Source organism: Hirundo rustica, chromosome 1 (assembly GCF_015227805.2).
Source record: "Hirundo rustica isolate bHirRus1 chromosome 1, bHirRus1.pri.v3, whole genome shotgun sequence".
In the NCBI taxonomy this organism is placed as follows: Eukaryota; Metazoa; Chordata; class Aves; order Passeriformes; family Hirundinidae; genus Hirundo; species Hirundo rustica.
In genome coordinates this window covers 93,149,431-93,167,996 of record NC_053450.1, presented here as the reverse complement: position 1 = coordinate 93,167,996, position 18,566 = coordinate 93,149,431, and positions in this window count along the sequence as shown.

The window sequence follows — 18,566 nt, the reverse complement described above, 5'->3', positions numbered from 1 at the left end:
TTTCTCTTTGTTCATTCTTATTCCTGCTTTGATGGCTTCTGTATTAGTACGCTTTAGTTTTTCTGCCTTAATTTTTAATTTGTGTTTGAGAAAGATGGCATTTTGTGGCCATTTTATACCTGATCAGGCTGATACACTACTACGACCAACCTTAGAAGTGGGTAACATGAGTATTTGGAAGAGATAATGTGAACACATTCAAATTGATTTACCTGCCTGTTACTCAGATGTGTTTTTTCTTTCTTCTCCAAGTACCCTTAAATGACACCTTCCAGTGTGGAGCAGATGGTGCGGTTTCCCTTGGAGATGTCTTGGGAACCAGTTTGGACAAAACCCTTCAATTTCTGACACCCAGAGGTCCCCCTGGCTGCCCTGGTGAGTGGCTGCCCAGGAGACTTTGGAGTAGTGGGGGGTGCCATGTACTTCCTCTTTGTCTCCACTCTGGGAACATGTGTGTGATCCGCAGCATGCTTGAGAGATAGAATTCTTGCATCTGCAGACTTCAGCATGTAAACCAGGGTGCAGGGCCCCTCGGGTGTGCAAAAAAATGGGGTAATCCTCAAACAAATAATTGCACAGGTGGGGACTGGAGGCATAGAGAGGTTGTAACAATTGACTGTGAGCAGGCAGCTCATGCCACAAGAAAGAGCAAAAGGCCAGTTTTCACAGTGCCAACCTCTGGCTTCATGTGTCTGCTGCCAGGGAGTGTGGCAAAGTTTGTCTGCTGTTTTGGAGGGCTCCATGTTGGACCCAGCACCCACAGGGCTGGACACGGCCCCCCTGTCATGGAATGATTGTCTGCCACAGCTAGCCAAAGGACCTGGGTGGCACTGAGGGAAGGAAAGACTGCAGCTCCACAAGCTGCCCTGCTTTTGGGTTGTGCTTCTGTGCCTGTTTGGCAGTCCTGGACATTTCAGCTCCTGGTCTGGACTCTCCCATGTTCCCCCCACTCCAACGAAATCAAGACATGCTCTTGAAATATGAAATGTCATCAAGAATCTTTAGTGTCTTTATATTTGCCTTCTGATCTTTGCGCCTTTGAAGCCTGTGCTTCCAAGCTGTTCCCAGCTGCCAAGGCCAGAGCAGAATTTGGAAAGCGCAGCTGTCAATAAAACCATTTCCACGTTGCGCCCAGTCCCCCAGTGTGTTTTGCAAATGATGTAAAGCCACAATGATGGGCACAGGAGCTCTCCTCTCTCCTTCCTGCCCAGAGTTTCAGCTGGCAGGAGTGGCAGTGGCAGAAGTGCCCAGAGGATGGGAAATGGCGTTATTGGCGGCTTTCAGAGAGCTGGCTTCTGCGGGCAGGTTTGTTTGCAGCCAGCGCGTGGTCCCGGCGGCACGATATGGGCCTTCCTCAATTAGACTTCTTGACTGATGGCCAGTTTAATGAGCCCATGTACAGAGGGTCATTCAACATGGCAATTATGCCTATAAATCTATTTGCAGCAGGGCTCGAATAACCTTTTGCGCACAGTTCTCCATAAAATGACTGTCTGATTAATTAACATTAATTTATCCACTGTGTGTAACCAGATGCAGTCTGTATGAAAGCCTCTGCTCTGATGTGCAGGGCGCCGTGTGAACTGGGAGGATTTGGGGATGCGAATGGCTCTGATGTTGTTTAAAGACTCTCTTTTAGATTTTTTTTCCCCTCTTCTTTCTTCCTCTCTCTCCCTCTCTCTCTGGTCCCAGTTGATTAACATTCCAGGGCAGCATCATATAACAGGGGGCAAAATTCAATTAATTGAATATGAAATATTTATAACCCTACTCTATGTGTCTATCAGAGAAGGGTCCTTAATAGATCTTCTCATTAGCATGGACTGGTGACTCACTTCTCTGCTTTCACAGTCATTTGGAATTAAAATCCAATTAATCTAATGTCCCTGTGAATATTATTAAACTATTTGAAAAACTGCATAGAAGAGATATGAGGCAGGGGGTGAGGGGCTAAAAGAAGAAGAGGGAATATGTCTTGAGCTCATGAAGATTCATTTCTTCCCTGTTAAACACATAGTCTGGAAAGACTAATTCCCTGTTTTCTGGAAAGTGGATAGCTAATTCTTACTATCAAAAGCCTGAGAATAGAAAAATATCTTACTTTCTACAAGCAGAACTGTGTCATCTTTGAACAGGCAAAAATATATCCTTATATCCTCCTGCCTTTCAGGTTGCTCCATCTTTTGGGTGTCTGAAGCAGTGGACAGATTTACACAAGGTATTTAGACGCCACGAGATAATTTTGGGGCTTTTGCCCAGCTGTTTAGCAGTGCTCAGCTGCAGGGCTGGCTCTGTAGCCAGAGACCCCAGCTGCCTGCCCTGAGGACCAGGAGGGCACTGTGTGTCCTTCCTGACCCTTGGAGAGAATTTTCCTTCCTGTGGGATGGGGAGTGAGAGGAGAGGCAAAGTGATACCATTCCATCATGGAGTGAAAACAGTCAGGGCATGTAGACCCCTAGGCTGGGAGGCACTCCTGGACTGCCTCATACGGATGTAGCCTAGAGGACTGTTTAATTGTTAAATCTCTCTCTCTCTCTTCAGTGGATAGGTCACTGACCTGAATCTCAGTGAGGAGGGGCGTTAACTGTGAATTTCACATGCAAACCTTGAGCAGGAGGCTCTAAGTTTCTAAACTGAATATTCCCCTCATGGGAATTACTTGAGGACAAAATCCTTTAATGGTTCAAAGGAATTCAGAGACTGCTGCAAGGAAGTGCAAGTCAGGAGATAAATAGTTTTTGAGCTGGAAGAATATTCTGGATATCCAGATTAAAAAATATCTCTCCTCTGTTTAAAAAAAAAAAAAAAAATAAATAAAAGATCTAGCCACAAAGAATGTTCTGGTTTTGCTTGCTTGCTTTTGGTTTAAGGGAAAGTGACCTAGTCCTTTGAACATTACTCCCTTCTTTTTTCCCCTCTCTGTTAGAAACATAATCCAAACATTATCACAGAACTTGTGTACAAATTAGGATACAACTTCTATGCATCTCAATGTCTTTATGAAGCCTTATAAAGCCAGAGTGTAGAGAGACCGAACATACCTCCCCTGTCGTGGAAATACAAATCATGCAAATGTCATCTGGTCTGGACTTGATGTAGTGAATGGTCTGGACTTGATGTAGTGAATAAATAATTGGTGAATATATGTGGTTTTAATTTACTGAGGGAAAGTTATACCTAACACGCCTCTTTACCCATTGTTGTAAACCTACAGGTCACCTAGGTATGTTTAAATTTGTTAATGTACTAGTAGTGAAAATCTCATAAGCAGTTTGATTTGCTGCTCATCTGCAGAGAGGACCTGAAAACAGACCTGGCAGAAACATATTCCCATCCACAGTAAACCTAAGCAAGACACCTCTTAATTCAAGCCACAGCTTTTCAGAGAGCAGAAACCAAGAAGTGAAATCTTAACCCTCTTCACTCTGGAGAAACCATAGCATCTGAAGTGTGGTGGCACCTCACAGGACAAACCCCAAATGCCCTAAGAGTGGACTGCTGGTATGCTAAAAGCTGGTGCTATGGCAAAAAGCTGCTGGTTGGCCTTGGTGGCACTACATACCTGTTTTGTATGCCTGACTTTCAATCCTTATTTATTTATTGCTGTTGACTTGATATGATGGATATAGAGAAGTGACTGAATCTGAACTACAGGCTTAAAATGTTATTATCTAAGGCTCTAATTTTGTTTGCTTTTGGTATTAGAAAAGATTGATTATGGCAAAACTCTGGAGCACAATCAAATTAAGAGAAGGAACAAGTTTTTCTTTTATGTAACTCTGCTTTTTCTGCAGCTGGTCGGTGGATGTTGTCCACAGTTTATTCTTATTGCCTCTTCCATCCTAGCCAGAGATAAATGTGGTAGCTCTTCTTAGTGAATTCTCTCTCCCTTTGTCTGTTGTTTATGGTTTCTGTCCTAGCTTAGGCTCCAAGCCCCAGTGGTCAGGGACAAATGGTGTTGATTGCCCCTTTCCCTGGGAGCTTTGCAGCAGGAAAACAGAAAGGCAGCATAAAGTGCACTTGTTCTGTGCTGTGAAGATTGCGCTTCCACTTTGTGCTGGTATAAAATGACTGCTGCTGATGAAGGGCAGTGGAAAATCAAATCTCTGGGTCTTTTTTCTCAGTCTTTTGTGGCTCCTCTGCCCACTTCAGGCGCTGTATTAATCATTATAATTTCTTCCACATTGCCACTTTGTCTGTGAGCTTCCTTTGAGCAGTGTTTCCTGTTTTGTGCTCTCTTCCAGCAGGCTCCAGCTTTTCTGGAAGTGGCTGCCTGAGCTCTTTCCCAGAGCGAGGGTATGCCAGCCAGTGCATCAATCCACTTTTGTTTTCATTATGCCAGCTTCCTGCAAAGTTTTCAAATTAATTTTACTGCCTTCCTCAGTTTTAAGGCCTATAAAAAGAACTTGGTTCTGCTTACCTTGGTGAGCTGGGACCTGTTCAGGAATCTGGAGGATGCTTTTGCTTTGGTGCTGGGGGTAGCTGTCTCCCCTGCCTGCATTCAGTGGGTTCCTGGCACTATCAGTCCAAAAACATCCGGCCCCTTCTTCAGCTTCCATCCTGGGTCAGAGGATGGAGCTGTGCCTTGGATGTCACAGCCTTGTCCCACGCTGAGCTGGGTCAGGCAATCCCAGCAGGGCAGTCCCAAGCCTCAGACCCATGTCTCCATGCTCAACAGGCTCATTGCAAAAAAGCCCAGCTGAAGCGGGTGGGTAGCGGTGAGGCTGAAGTGACAAGTGATTTGATTTTCCTATGCAAAGTTAAAAAAAAAAAAAAAAAAAGCTTAGGTCTGTGTCTGGACTGCAGGTCAAAAGGGTGCAGTTCATGGTGGGTTTATTTACTCACTTTAGCTTTAAACTATGTGGCTCTGTGGCAACAGGACATGGGCTCAGAATTGGCAGAGGTGAGGGGGGATGAGGACCCCCTTGTACCTGTGACAGCTGCACGTGTTGCACACAAAGCCGGGGGTCTGTGACTTCAAGACCTCCATGAGGAAAAGACAAACCTGATGTTAGCCTTACATTTGTGATTTAGAGGCCTTCACTACCAGTGAAAAATGTTGAGTGGCCTACAGATCAGGAAAAAACCCCTCACCCTGGGGCAGGATGCATGATTACACTGGATAACCCCTATTCTGATTTTCTCTTAGCTCTCTGCAAAGTGTCATTGAAACAGCTCCCCTTTCTGATGAAAGAAAGGATGCGTGTGTGGTAAAACAGTCTGGAAAACGTTTGGTTTGCTTGGTAAGTCTGTGATTCCCTCTCCCTTTCTAAGATCTGTCTCTGAGATTTAGAGGGTCGAAGCAGGCTGCAGAGAAATAACCATCCTGTGCCCCTGGAGTCACAGATCTATGCTACTGGAGAGTGGATGAGAGCTGCAATAGATCATGATGGAGCCAAACAAGATGAAGCCACTTTGCACCAGAGGGACGCCACAGAAGCAGCATAGCTGAGGCTGGGGGGAACCTCTGGAGGTCAGGTTGTTCAGGCCCCCTTGCTTCCTCATGGGGCTGACACAGGGACAGGGGCGGGGGGAAAAGGGCAAAATATTGATGAATGGGTCCCACAGAGTTCTTTCTGTGTCTGGTTGTCTCTTGTTCCCACCACTAAAAGACCCTGCCACTGAAGTCAGCAGAGTGGCACTGCCAGAGGGTTGTGTGAAAAAGACCCGAAGAGAGACTCATGACTTTCTTGTACTCTCAAGAGCCTTTTGGGTGTTTTAAATAACAGAAAGGGAAGAAACTTCTAAAAACTTCCTATTCACAACAAAGAAAGCAAAAAAATTGCCAGTTTTTCAATTGGCTGAAGCCTCATGGTCTTGACTCAGACATTACTTTGTTTTCCCAGTCAGATGGTGAAAAGAGCTTCTCTGCCAGTGCCCACCTGCCCACCTGGTGCTCCAGATAAGGCTGAGGCCTGGGTGGCTGAGAGACAGTCTACTTATTCTGCTTTTTTCCTTCCCATCAGGCTGTAAATGGAAATACCTTTTCAGCCCTGGTGTTATTTGCTATGTGGATGGCACATTTAGTGTGTGCTGTTCAGTGCTGTAATAGCTGCACCTGTGTATAGCCGGCGCGCTGGCGCTGTGACAGCTGTGGACCCTAATTGCAAAACATTATTTTCTGTTTCCTGTTGTTGCTGCCATCAAGGTCCATTTGTAATGACTGCAGACCTCTCTCTTTCTGCAGGATTCTCTGTTAGACCAATTCCTCTATGCTGGAGTTCTTCTAAGAGCGCTGTCTCACACGGGCTTGTGCCTGGCAGCTTCTACGTGCGAGTCCAGAGCAGAGGGGATGCTTGCTGTGGGAGCTGGTGCTGTGTGGTCAGCTGAGGGGCCAGGTTGAGCCCCTCATCACCACCACTCTGGGCAGTGAGCTTTTATGTGGGTTAGCACAGAGGCTCTGAGATGATTAATTCATTTGTTCCTGGAATATTCTGCCCCTGGGTGCCGACGTTACTGTGAATCAATTTAGTACTTTCGGGCCGGATTAATGCAAGTGCCGATGGAGCATGCACAGGAGGAAGGAGGGGGTGGAGCGGGGGAAGCAGGGGGATACACAGGACACAGCTAACAACTCTTAAAAATGAAAAATACAGAGGTGGAGTGTTTGAAGAACAAAATTTGTTCATTTGTTTTTCAGTCCTCTCAGTTATCATGCTAAATTCAGGTCACTAAGAGGCAATGAGCTAGTCAGTGTTTCAGGTTGTGCCGTATAAATCAAGGCTATAGTAAAGAATTTGAAATGTATATTGAGGCTGGCTGTTCTCTTACCTCCTGCTGTAATGAATTCATGTCTGCAGACAACAGACACAATTATTATGGAAATTGCACACACACACACACACACAAACACTCAGAGGAAAACCGGTTTGTTCAGAGCTCTTGCTTTAGTGCTCCTAGTCCAGGCCTCCTGTGCCTGACTGGGCTGGTCACAGCTGGTGGCAGGATTTTGCCCACCTCGTCAGGCAGCTGCTGCAGGACATCACCCACGGCCTGTCCCGAGCAGCGGGCTGTGCTTCCAGGGGTACCGCTGCTCCCAGCCCGCTGCCCGAAGACAGAGGCACCAAAGCTGTCTGTACACACTTAGGCTGAAAAATGTCTCAGCAGCGCAGTAGGAAGCAGGGGAAATGACCACGCATCCATCCGTGGGTCACTGTGAGGAAGCTGACCGTAGGTAAATTAAGTTAATAAACCCAAATCCTGCTAAGTGTTCAGGTGTGTATTGTGGTGAAGGGAATCAGTGAGTGACTAGGACTGATGTGATGAAAAGCTGACCCTCTCTGGGCTCCATTTTGAAAGCTGGAGGGCGACTTTGAAGGCTGGAAAGGCACTCTTTACAAAAGCATGCAGTGATAGGGCAAGGGGCAATGGCTTTAAAGTCGGTCTAGATCAGCTGTCACGAAGCAATTCTCGGCTGCGGGGGTGGCGGTGCACGGGCACAGGGCGCCCAGAGGAGCTGCGGATGCCCACGGCCGGCAGCGCCCACGGCCGGCGGGGACGCGCGGGGCAGCGCCCGCAGTGCCCGCGGGGCCCGGCAGGGGGCAGTGCTCCCCAAGAATTCGGCCGTGGTGCTGAACGCCCAAAGCCGGCGGCCTCTGTGCTCGGGCGGCTGCAAACCCAAAGCAAAAGGAGGGCAGAGCGCGGGGATCCTTTCCCCTTTCTGTCCTTGTTAGTTTGTTTGTTTGTGTTTGGTTTTGGTTTTGTTTTGTTTTGTCCCGTCCGTCCGTCCGTCCCCCCCGCCCCCCGCCGCCCCCGAAGTCTTTATCTCTCCGCTGCGTTTAAAATAAACCCTGAAGATTTCCTTTCTGTTCCTAAAAGAGATCAGACCTTCGGCTCGCTAGTAGGTTAGGGATGAGAAGGTATTGTCCGTATTGCCAACCACTAATGCTGCAATATTTTGTATCAGTGAAATGGCTAAAATCCTGCAGTTTGCACATAAATGGATTTAGTTCTCCTTCACCTGAGACAAATGCATTTCTTTCTCCTTCAGCCACAAAGACAATTTATTCAGCTTTTAGTACAACCTCGGGTTGAGTTTTGTTCAGTTTTTCCCTCCTTTTGCATGTCTTCTTTTTCATATTTTATTTCAAAGAATCACTGAACTTTAAGGTTTGGAAGGGACCTTAAAGATCATCTCATTCCAACCCCTCTGCTGTGGACAGGGGCACCTTCCATCAGACCAGGTTGCTTGGAGGCCCATTCAACCTGACCTTGAACACTTGCAGGGTTGGGGTATCCACCTGTTCCTGTGCCTCACCATGCTCTGAGTAAAGAATTTCTTCCCGACATCTAACCTGAATCTTTCCTCATTTAATTTAAAACCGTTCTCCCTTTTCCTATCACTACCTGCCCTCTATTTCCACATCATGACAGACTCTTCCTTGCTTACTTTGTGTCAGTGCCCCAAAAATTAGGGCAAGGGCAGGAATACTGTGCAGGCATTTCAATAATGCAGGGGAAACAATAAGCCTTGCAAGAAAAATTATCCAGATAATGATATATCTGAATGCTGCAAACAAATCCTCCGTGAATGTCACAGCTCAATGAGAGTCGCTGTAGTAGTAGAAACTAGAAAACATCAGCTTTCAAAGGAATTTTTTTAGGGTAGTTTACATGGGAGTTTCCTCAGTTCAAATTTCTTTTGCACTGCATGCATACGTGAAGGCTGTTCTGGAAGTGCAAGTGAGGTACAGAAGGGGCTGGATGGTGGCAGGGTGTGAAGGGCGCTTTGTAATGTTATGTGTGTTCCACGGCTGCCTGAATTTCTGACCTGGAAATGCTAGCGAGGAGCATCTGCAAATGTTTGCTTTTCTTTCAGGTCCTCTGAAAGTGACACCCAAAGTCCATTCTAGCCATTTTCCCGAGGAAGCCAGACATCTGTGAATGGCGAGGCTGAGGGTTCATGGCCAGCTAACCTGTATGTAGTGCACTGCTTTTCCGTCTCTTGTGAATTCAGTGAGTGGGGCAGCAGCAGGGTGGGGAGTCCCAGGAAGGAAGGAAAAACCCTCTGTATTCAAAGCCAGCACAACAGCAGTGGCAGCTTCCCTCACATGCACTGCTCCCCTCTGGAAGAACCTCATGCCTTGCATACAGGATTTTCATTTGATCCATCCCTTGGGATGCTTGGACACAGCTTTGAGCCTGCCAGAGTTGGTGTTAGCTGAAGTTACCTGTCTCAGACACGAGACCAAGGTCACGAATTGCTTCCAAAGAGGCTGTTGCGTGACCATGACCGATTGTAAGTAGCTTGCTAGGCTGAAAGTGTATCAGTGCACAGAGACAATGAACGGTAGGTTCCCGCACAGCCTTGTTCATCCCTATGCCCTTTGGCTTTTTCCTGGCTTGCTTGCTCTGGGAGAAATCATTTTACAAAACAACAGGACAATGCTGATAAATCTTTCCTGTGGTGGGGAACAGCTTCATCTGGATTTCAAAAACCTTGCTGAGCCTTGAATATTTTAATCTTGCTGCTCACCTTTTTCTGTGTGCTGGGTAATTCAGCGAGGGGGAAGCAGAAAGAGAGAATCCTATATCCTTATTTTTTTTTTTTTTAATAAATCAATTCCTAATTAAGAAATTAATTCAAGGCACAGCAAAGCAATGGGTGTAAGCTGGCTTTACCAGTGAGTTGTGTGGCTGCAGCTTTTTTGTGCCTTTATTTCAGAGAGGAAATCCTAAGAGATGGATGAGGTGTACAGGGTTTGATCGTGATACAGCAGTCCTTACCTCCACTTCTCTGGATAAAACCAGCTGAGGGCTGCATGGATGGCTGTTACCATCTGTCAGTTGTGAAATGATTTGATGGTTTCGAGTTGTGTTTCTATGGGAAGAGTTTCTATTTAACAAGAAAACACCAGTGAAACAGGCGCTTTTGCTAATCGTTAGAGGGGCCAGAGATTGAATAGATGATGGAAACTGCATTTCTTTCTCATCTTCCTCTTGTCAACACTGCGTGAAAAATAGAGCAGGCCTCAACTCAGGAAAACAGCTTCGTCAAATTTTGAACTTCTAAAGTTATTTTCATTGTGCGGGGACTAGAACTGACTCTTTTTTTTTTTTTTATTTATTTCTTGTGAAATAACCCACAGCATCCTTTAATGAAATTTGTTAGCAGGATAACTCTTGGGATATTTAATTTACTGAAAACAGTCTTTTTTTTTCAGACAGCAAAACCACTCAGCAGTAACTTTGGTGCTAATTTTGTTAAAATGATGGCAAATTTTTGCCAAAAGGAGGGAAAATCCTGAAAAATGTCTTGGTGGTTTTTTTTTTTTATTTTTTTTATTTTTTTTCCCCCCAGCTAAAATGTATTCAATGTGAAATTCTCCATTGTTCCCGGGTGAAAAATGTGCCCTAGATATTATTCACTGATCATTCAAAGCCAGGTTTGGGGCTTTTTTTATTTGTAGTAATTAGTAGCAACACTGGAAATTGGATCTTTAGTTGAGGTTCATTAGAGCTCCCTGCAGTTGCCTGTCTTTGAATATTTTTACAGATTTTGAAGTGTTTACACCTTTTTTCCCCTCACATTTTTTTTCATTTGATCCACAGCAGACTTGAGTGAGGACTAGGATCCAGTTGTGAGCAGTGTTGCACAAGAGTATAGCAAGAGCCAGTTGCTGCCCCAAAGAGTTTTATAAACAGTGCAATGAAGGCAGATGACATTTGGGAGTGGAAGCAGGCAAATGGAGATAGAGGAATGGGTCCAAGGTCAAGGCTGGGAAGAAATCCAGATTTCCAGTGTCCTTGTCCAGGGCCTGAGTCATGACTGGCTCAGGTTTTTCCACCCTGACCCCTCCTTCAGTATTTTGCAGTTGGGTGCACTTTTCCACCAGCTTCTCTCCCATTTGGCAAGACCTTTTCGGGAGCCACGTCCTTCGTGGTCAGACCTGAGAGGAGAGGTCAGACGTCAGGAGAGGTGGCTCAGCTGAGCCCTGAGCTCCAAGCCCATGGCCAGCAGTTGCTGGAGCCATGTCCTTCAAGGGCATAGAGGAGAATCCCACAGCAGGTGGTTATGAAATGGCTCACCCCTGGGAAACTTTCCTTTGAACTGCTGTCAATTAAAGGATGACTTATGGCCTCGAGCATTAGTTGATTTTTTTTTTTTTTTTTAATATTTACTATTTAAATTCTAGATGTTCTCGTTACCCAAACTTGTTTGTGCTTGGTCTGACTAATTTAAGCTAAACCAGATCCTCAGGGCAGAATTCTGGTCTTCTTATGTTTGTTAATTGCCGTGTCCCCCCTAAGACCATGGAGATTGTAATAAATAAAATAGCAATGCTGGGTCCTTCTGGTTTTAACCAGTCATTCCCAAAATCAGTCTTTCCTTCTCTTTTTGGTGCTGGTTAGGCATACTCTTTGTGTTGAAATCATCTTTGTTCCAGATTTTAAAACAAAAGAAAATTGTATTTAAATGAACAAAATCACATTCAAGGAGATGAGGACCATATTTGGGATGTCTGTATCTTTGTTTCTGTGACCTTTATGGTTTAGGCACCTGGTTCATGCTAAATTCCTCAGCAGTGAATTTCAGTATCAAGAGTGAGACCTTCAGGCAGGATAGATCCAGCTGCTTCCCCGAAGGAGAGGGGAACTGAGGGCATGGCATCTTTGAAGCTGCTCCAGGGGCACCTGCCAGACAAGACTCATTTTGGGATTGCTTGTGGCGTAGAATGAGTTCCTTAGGAAAGAGCTCCAGGGAAGCCACGGCCATCCTCTTGCCTGCTCTTGGCACAGCAGCCAGACTGGCTGAAATCAGTGCTTGGCGGGAGAGGTGGATAACTCAGCTCCTCCCTAGTTGAGGCAAAGACGTAGCTCTTACAGGGTTTTCTCAAAGCTGTAGTTTTAGGTGATTTGGATACAGCCTGTCCTGGAGTTTGCACGTGCTGAGGAGGCATGTGTGCGCTGAAAGGGAAGTCGGCTGCCACTGCTTTGGAAAAGGAAGGGATGTCACCTCACCTGTGACACTTGTGGACCTGACATAAGGCGTACTTCGCTTGTGAAGGGTTTGGCACCTTTATCATAACCCTTTGGATCATACACCTCCACCACGATATTGTGAATGGCTTCTCCCTGGAGAACGACAAAGAAGAAAGGTTTTTCAGGGCAAAATGAATTTGTTTGATGTAGTAGCTTGAGTTTACATTTCGCTGTGCTTGTCTAAATGTCGCTAACCCAACTGTGAAGCAATCGAGGAAACCACATTGCTACTACACAAATGTAACAATGTAAAAAATCAAACCTGCGACCCAACTCCAACCCTCCGTGGTCCAGCCTGAGAAAAATGAAGATAAACAAAATCTCATGTGAATTCTGGTCCAATCCCTGTCTCCAGGTCTGGCTTAGATTGAAGATGACTCATTTGCTGTAAGATGGTGGTGAAAATGAGCATCTGGATTGGTTTTCTAGCATGCAAAAAGCCACACTATGCATGCTGCTGTCCTGCACACTGAAGTGGGATTGTTTTAACAAAGGGATTGGTAGAGCTCTTATCTATCTTCCTGCATCCCCTTCCCTCTCCTACAGCCCCACATACCAAGCTGGGAGAGGTCAGGCAGAGGACCTCCTAGCCCAGTGCATGCTAGCCTGCATCCTCAAAGAAGCAAGAACGCTGCCTACCTGCTTGGGAGCAGTGCTCAGATGCAAGCCTCCAACACAGATGGCCGAGACTGAGTTTTCAGTTCACTGGGTCTGTTTTTCCTTACTCTATTTGAACCAGAAATATGTTTGTTTAAATATTTTCTCTGAAATTTCACTTTTGGAAATTTGCCTCATAGCATTTCAGAAGTAGATCACTTGGTCATTTATTTAATTTGGAAGCTAATTATTACAATTTTATGGTGTTCCTTGATGTCAGTTATCAGAACTATCCTGATAAGAAATACAAATAGTACAACCCCCAAAGTAAACCACCTAAAAACATTTTGACATTAGATTCTCAAATATCATTTAAAAACTCAAAAACCTGACTTCAAAATGCCACCATGTTCTGGATTGAAAGCACCTAACTAATTTTTATTTAATTCCAATATCTTTTTAATGAGACTTCTATCGAGATCATTGCTACAGATTAAATTGGGTAAAGGCTTCAGTTTTGTATTAGGATTTCACTCTTACATTCTGTTGCCACTACCCTACACCTGCAGCAAAGACAGTTATGTAAGGTCAATGTTTCCATTGATTCTGGGTGAGATGGTTTTGCCTGGATCCCAGAGAAATGTTAAATGAAACATCCTGTTAAGAGTTTGATTTAATGCCACAATGGATTTATCCTAATGTACATTTATTTTCCCAAACCTATCTGGGCTGTAGCTCTTTTCATTAGGGGTAAGTACTCAGAAACTAAGTCACTGCTTACTTACATGTCATACCTGACTGAGCCAAGCCAAGAGGGATTTATTAGGTCAATATTAAACATGATATGAAATATTAACATGTAAATATGGTGATGGAGAGTACCAAGAGAAAGCTTCTGCTGTATTTCTGTGTAGATTTCATTGCTCCTTCTGAGAGGAAAGAGCTGAAGGAGAGGTCAGAAGAAGACAAGGTTAGGAGATAGGGCAGCAAGGTTCTAGGTTTAATGGTGGATGTGGCAAATCTTGGGGTCATTTCAGTTTCTGAGGGCGGTGAGTTCCACACCACATAAATCACGGCTCTGTGGAAGAGCGGCCATGTGCTGCTGTCAGGAGGAGATGGATGGCTGGTGGGAGAGGTGGGCTCCCAGGTGAGCCTGGGAGCCACAGCAGGCAGCTGAAACCTCTGGTTGCACCGAGGATCTGCATCCCACTAGCAGGATGGGGGCAGAAGTTTGTTCCCAGGGACCTGCTTTACTGAGCAGATGCGCTGCTCTGCTTCGCACTTCGCACCACTGTATAGCTGGGTTTTTGTTTGTTTGTTTTTGTTTTTTTGTGGCTGTTGTGGGTTTTTTGTTTGTTTGTTTTTAAAAATAACAGCAGGAAGCATGAAAACTGTGCCCACCTCACTCACCCTGGGCACAAAGAGTAATCATGGGCAGGTCAAAAGCACTTTGTTTTGTGCCTGCTGTTTCTTATCTCACAGTGCTCAACCCAGTCCCCAGAGCACCAGGACTGACCCCAACAGCCGAGTGGGCATTGCCAGGCAGAGAAAGACAGCTGAAACCAGAGAAGCCTCTCTCACTGGTGGCTGATATTGCCAATGTCCTGTCAGGACACACATGGGAACAACACAGAGCTGCTCACAACCCATCCCTCCAGAGACCCAACACTCCTTCTGCCAGCCCGGCATCCAGGAGCCCTTCTCCTGAGTGGACCAAGAGCTGGAGTTAAACCACAAGATGGCTGAAGCTTGCAGATGGCCTGCACAGTTCACAGAGAGTGCTGCCCTTGGCCCCTTGCGTGAGGCTCCTCATTACAGGACAGCAGCAGGGCTGTACTTGGTTGTCCCCTCCTGTCTCTGCACTCCTTGCCCTATGTTGAACAGGATAGCAGAGTGAAGATAATGATCCTCATTTATATCCGTTAAGGTCTCAGCCCACTCTGGAATTTACTTCATTAGGACTGTAGGCTGAATTTATTTTCATTTCTCCTACTCTAATGCCTTGCTGCAGTGTAACTGAAGCATCTCTTTTTAGTGTACTAAAGTACCAGACTTGTCTCTTCTAATTTATTTTAACCTTCTTCAGGTTTCTCTTCCACCACTTCCCACTTCTCTTTCTCTATCTTCTTTTTGTGAGCTACTTACCCACCTCTTTGTTCATCCAGCCTCTGTTGCTGGGCACCATCTGAATTCGTCATCTGGATTCATCCTCTGCTAGCAATGGAAAAGCAGCAGGCAAGGATGCCTGATGCTTGGTACTCACTTGGGCTGTGGGTCAAAACCCAATCTCACTGCAGGGGACAGGTACATATCCCTTTTCCCCCAGCTACAGTAGATCAGAAGATGTACTTCAGGTAAGAGGCTGAGGGAATGCAGAAATCTCCCAGGAATAAAAGAGCAGGAGAGACAGGAGTTAAAATTTAAGAAGCAGGGAAGCAGGTGGGACATTGGGAGTGTAGATCAGGGCCCATTGCACCTGAGCATGATGCAATGCAGCTGTGCATATCCTACCCTGATGTGGTCGAAAGCCATTCTTCCTGCCCAGCCCTGCTCTCCCTCCAGCCAGGGTCTGGAATGGGACTGGTCTTTGAGAAGCTGCCCAGTCTGCAAGGGGGCTGGGTCCTCCTGATGCCCCCTACTCCCATTTGTGCCTTTGATGGAGGAAAAGCAAGACAAAGGAAACTTTTGAAGTCGCCGCCTCTCAGCACTTTGCCCCGGTGCTCCCTCTGCTGGGAAAAGTAAAGAGATGAAAATCAACACCACATAGGCAGAATTGCCCTGGAAAGCGCTGGTATGATATTACACTTTCCATTCTGTCACAGGCCTGTGTAGCTGTAGTTGTAGCCACTGACTGCCTGCGGACACACACAAAAATTTGTGTGCTTGTTGTTCCCAGAGGTTTTTCTGTGAATCTGTTCTTTAAAAGAGATGTACAGCCTTCTTCCCTGACAACCTGGCTTTACTATAGCTGGTCTGGTCCCAATGATTGACCCTAACAAGGAACTCTTTCAAAATTCTCACCCTAAACTTGGTGTGCTGAGGGCTGGTGGCTCAGAACACCCATCACTTCTTGCTCTTACACCTGGTGTAAGACCCTTAGAAGCTCCCTAGGGGCAAAGAAGTCCTTCATTATGGGTTCCCTTTTCAGTAGCACCAGTGCTGCATTACAACACTAGAGATATCTGTTTTCAGCAAGGGAAATGACAAGGTTTAGGTGTGTGTGCTTGTGTGTTGCAAAAGTCTGCATCTGCATGTGTGCTGTCAATGGACGAGGAGAAAATGTGCGCCAAGCTCTTCGTTTGTTTTGGAGGTGGTGGCAGCACGTTTGCTTCTACAGAAAGCTTTATGGACTTTCTCCCATCAGTTGGCTGCCCATAACTGCATTTATTCATTCCATCGAAGCAAATGAATCTGTGGCTGGATCTGGTTGCACGGCCTTCGAGGGAATTTATTCTGTATCTTCCGTGTTAGTGATATCTGTGAAAACCAGGAAACTGTTTTCCCATCTCATTCACATAATAGATAAGATGAGAAATTAGCTGTTGGATGAGCATCCCAGAGGTTGTTAATTTTGTCACAATAACTAAGGCTCTGCTGCCTCCTGTTCACACACATGTGCACCAACACACACACACATGCACACACTCCCGCTGTCTCTCTCTCAGGGTCATTTTCTCACTTGAGAGCAGCTCTGCCTCATTGTGGCAAACCTCCTGATTTGGAGAGATTTCCCTCCCTCAATTTATCTTCTCTCTTGCTTCCTCCCAGAACTGATGCGTGTGGAGTGTCTGGCCTCCTGACAGCTGGCCGTGTGCACCCCTGAAGGAAGAAGGTTTGGGTGAGGAATGGATTTTCACCAGCACAACATGGTACATAACCCCTCCTGCTGGCTACTCTTCTTCCTTCCACATCCAGTGCCAGAGAGGAGGAAGACAGAAGACCCCATGTGCTGCTGTGGTGAGCCCCGGAGAGTAAGCCCCTTGGATGACCTCCGCAGCTCGACAGCAATGATTTTTTCCCCAGCCCAATGGGTGCCACGCAGTCCTTCTGCACTTCTCCCTCTGCAGATGGTGACCAGCACCATGTCCAGGTACCGGGTAACCCACTGGTGACAAGCAGCACCTACCTTCTTTTGCAATTTCCTTTTCCCACTGCCTCACTTTCCCACCACCTCCTGTTTTGTCATCTTTCACACAGTAAAATGAACTAAAACATGGGCAGAATTTTTCACATCCAAGAGATGCAGTTAGTCCTTAGGATGAAACAAAAATATTCCCAGGAGGATGCTGGAGAAGGAAAGGGTGTTTTGCCCTCACTGCATTTGTCTTCCTGCAGACCAGGATTGGGGGAAAGCTCACAGTCATGGAGCAAATTTGAAAAAAGGAAAGTGTAGTCAAAGGAGAGGTTGGGGTTTTTTTATTTTGTTTTGTTTAATGTTTAGAAAACTAAAGAAAAGGAAATCAATTATGAGGCCTACCTGAATTTTATTTCCTCACCCAAAACCAAATTACTCAGCAAACTTATCGCTTGCTATTGCAGGCCTTGGTATTAAAGAAAACAATCAGGCCAGCAGGATTAATCTCTGACAGCTGCCTTATCTTTAACTTGCACCTTTGTTATTTTCTGATGAGCTTCTCTTTTTTTGCTGCCACGTTGTACCATACCTCACTGGTTCCTTTCATTTTATCATCAGGCAGGAGCGGAGGACCTTTCAGTTTATTAAAAAACCTTTATTTGTGAAGAACAAAGAGAGGGGGAAAAAAGGCAAACAATGAGGTCAGACAATCTCCTCCTTGCCAGGAGTCACTCACCTGTTATTTAGAGTGTTATCAGTTAGAGGAGACTTGCATCATTGAAAACCAGTCCCTGACAGCACACTCTGTAAATGCGCACACACACATGCACGTGCACACACACAAAAGACCCTCATGATTGACTCATACCAACCTCCAGACAAGGTCCTCTCTTGCCAAGGCTATAATATTTCCAGGGGGGAAGGTCCATTCTTGCTCTGGCTCGCGGGTGACAGTCAAGGTTTTGGTGCAGGAGTATGGCTTTGGCAAGTCTTGCTGTACCAGGAAACATGCATCTCAAACAGTGTCCTCCGCCCCCCCTGGAAAGCCTCCTGTCCTAACCAGCTTTGTGCTCTCCTGACAGTACCTCTTGGCATACAGTGGGACTTCAAGATTTTTGGCCTTCCCTTCAGCAATGCCTCTCCATTTCTGCTTGCTAAAGAAGGTGATTCAGGTAGCACCCAAAATGACTTTGTCAGGTAGGTGTCATTTCTCAGCTGCAGTCCTCAGTGTCGTGCAGATGCATATCCTCTCAGGGCAGGAAATGCCTCCCGCCTTGTCCTGCTAGTGAGTACCTCTGTGGAAGTTTTCACAAAAACCTGTATGGGCAAGATGTACTCTAATTGCAAAATGTAGAGCTGGTTTCCTGTTCTTGATGTAAAAAGTCCAACTTACAGCGGTTTTTTTTTTTTTTTTTTTTTTTTTTTGTTTCCTTTCATCCCATTGACTTCTGGACTTGTAGGATGTGAACTCTGATTGAGTGAATTTGAGTTAGTGACACCACACTGGCTCCCTAGGATTGAGAACTGCACATATAAACAAACCCAGACTTCTCCTCCTGGAGTTCAAAGAGCACACCAACTTTGAAGCTAACTTTAAGGAAGAACCTGCTGAAGATGTTGAGATTATTGGTGGCTGACTTGTGATATTTGGCAATGGAGTTAGTGCAACTGAGGAATTTTTCAGCATTTAAAGAGAGCTAACAAGAAGTTCAAAGAACAAACCCAAAACAACTCCAAAATAATAATAATAAAATGGTGTTATTCAACTCCCACAAAAACTAGAAAGGCCTGGAACACAAAATGTGAGCCCCTGGATACATAACTTTACCCCGCTCTGTTGGTGTGGTTACAGACATAGCCATGTACACCATGATAAAAGACATGATGATCCAGCAGAGTGAATGCTTTACTG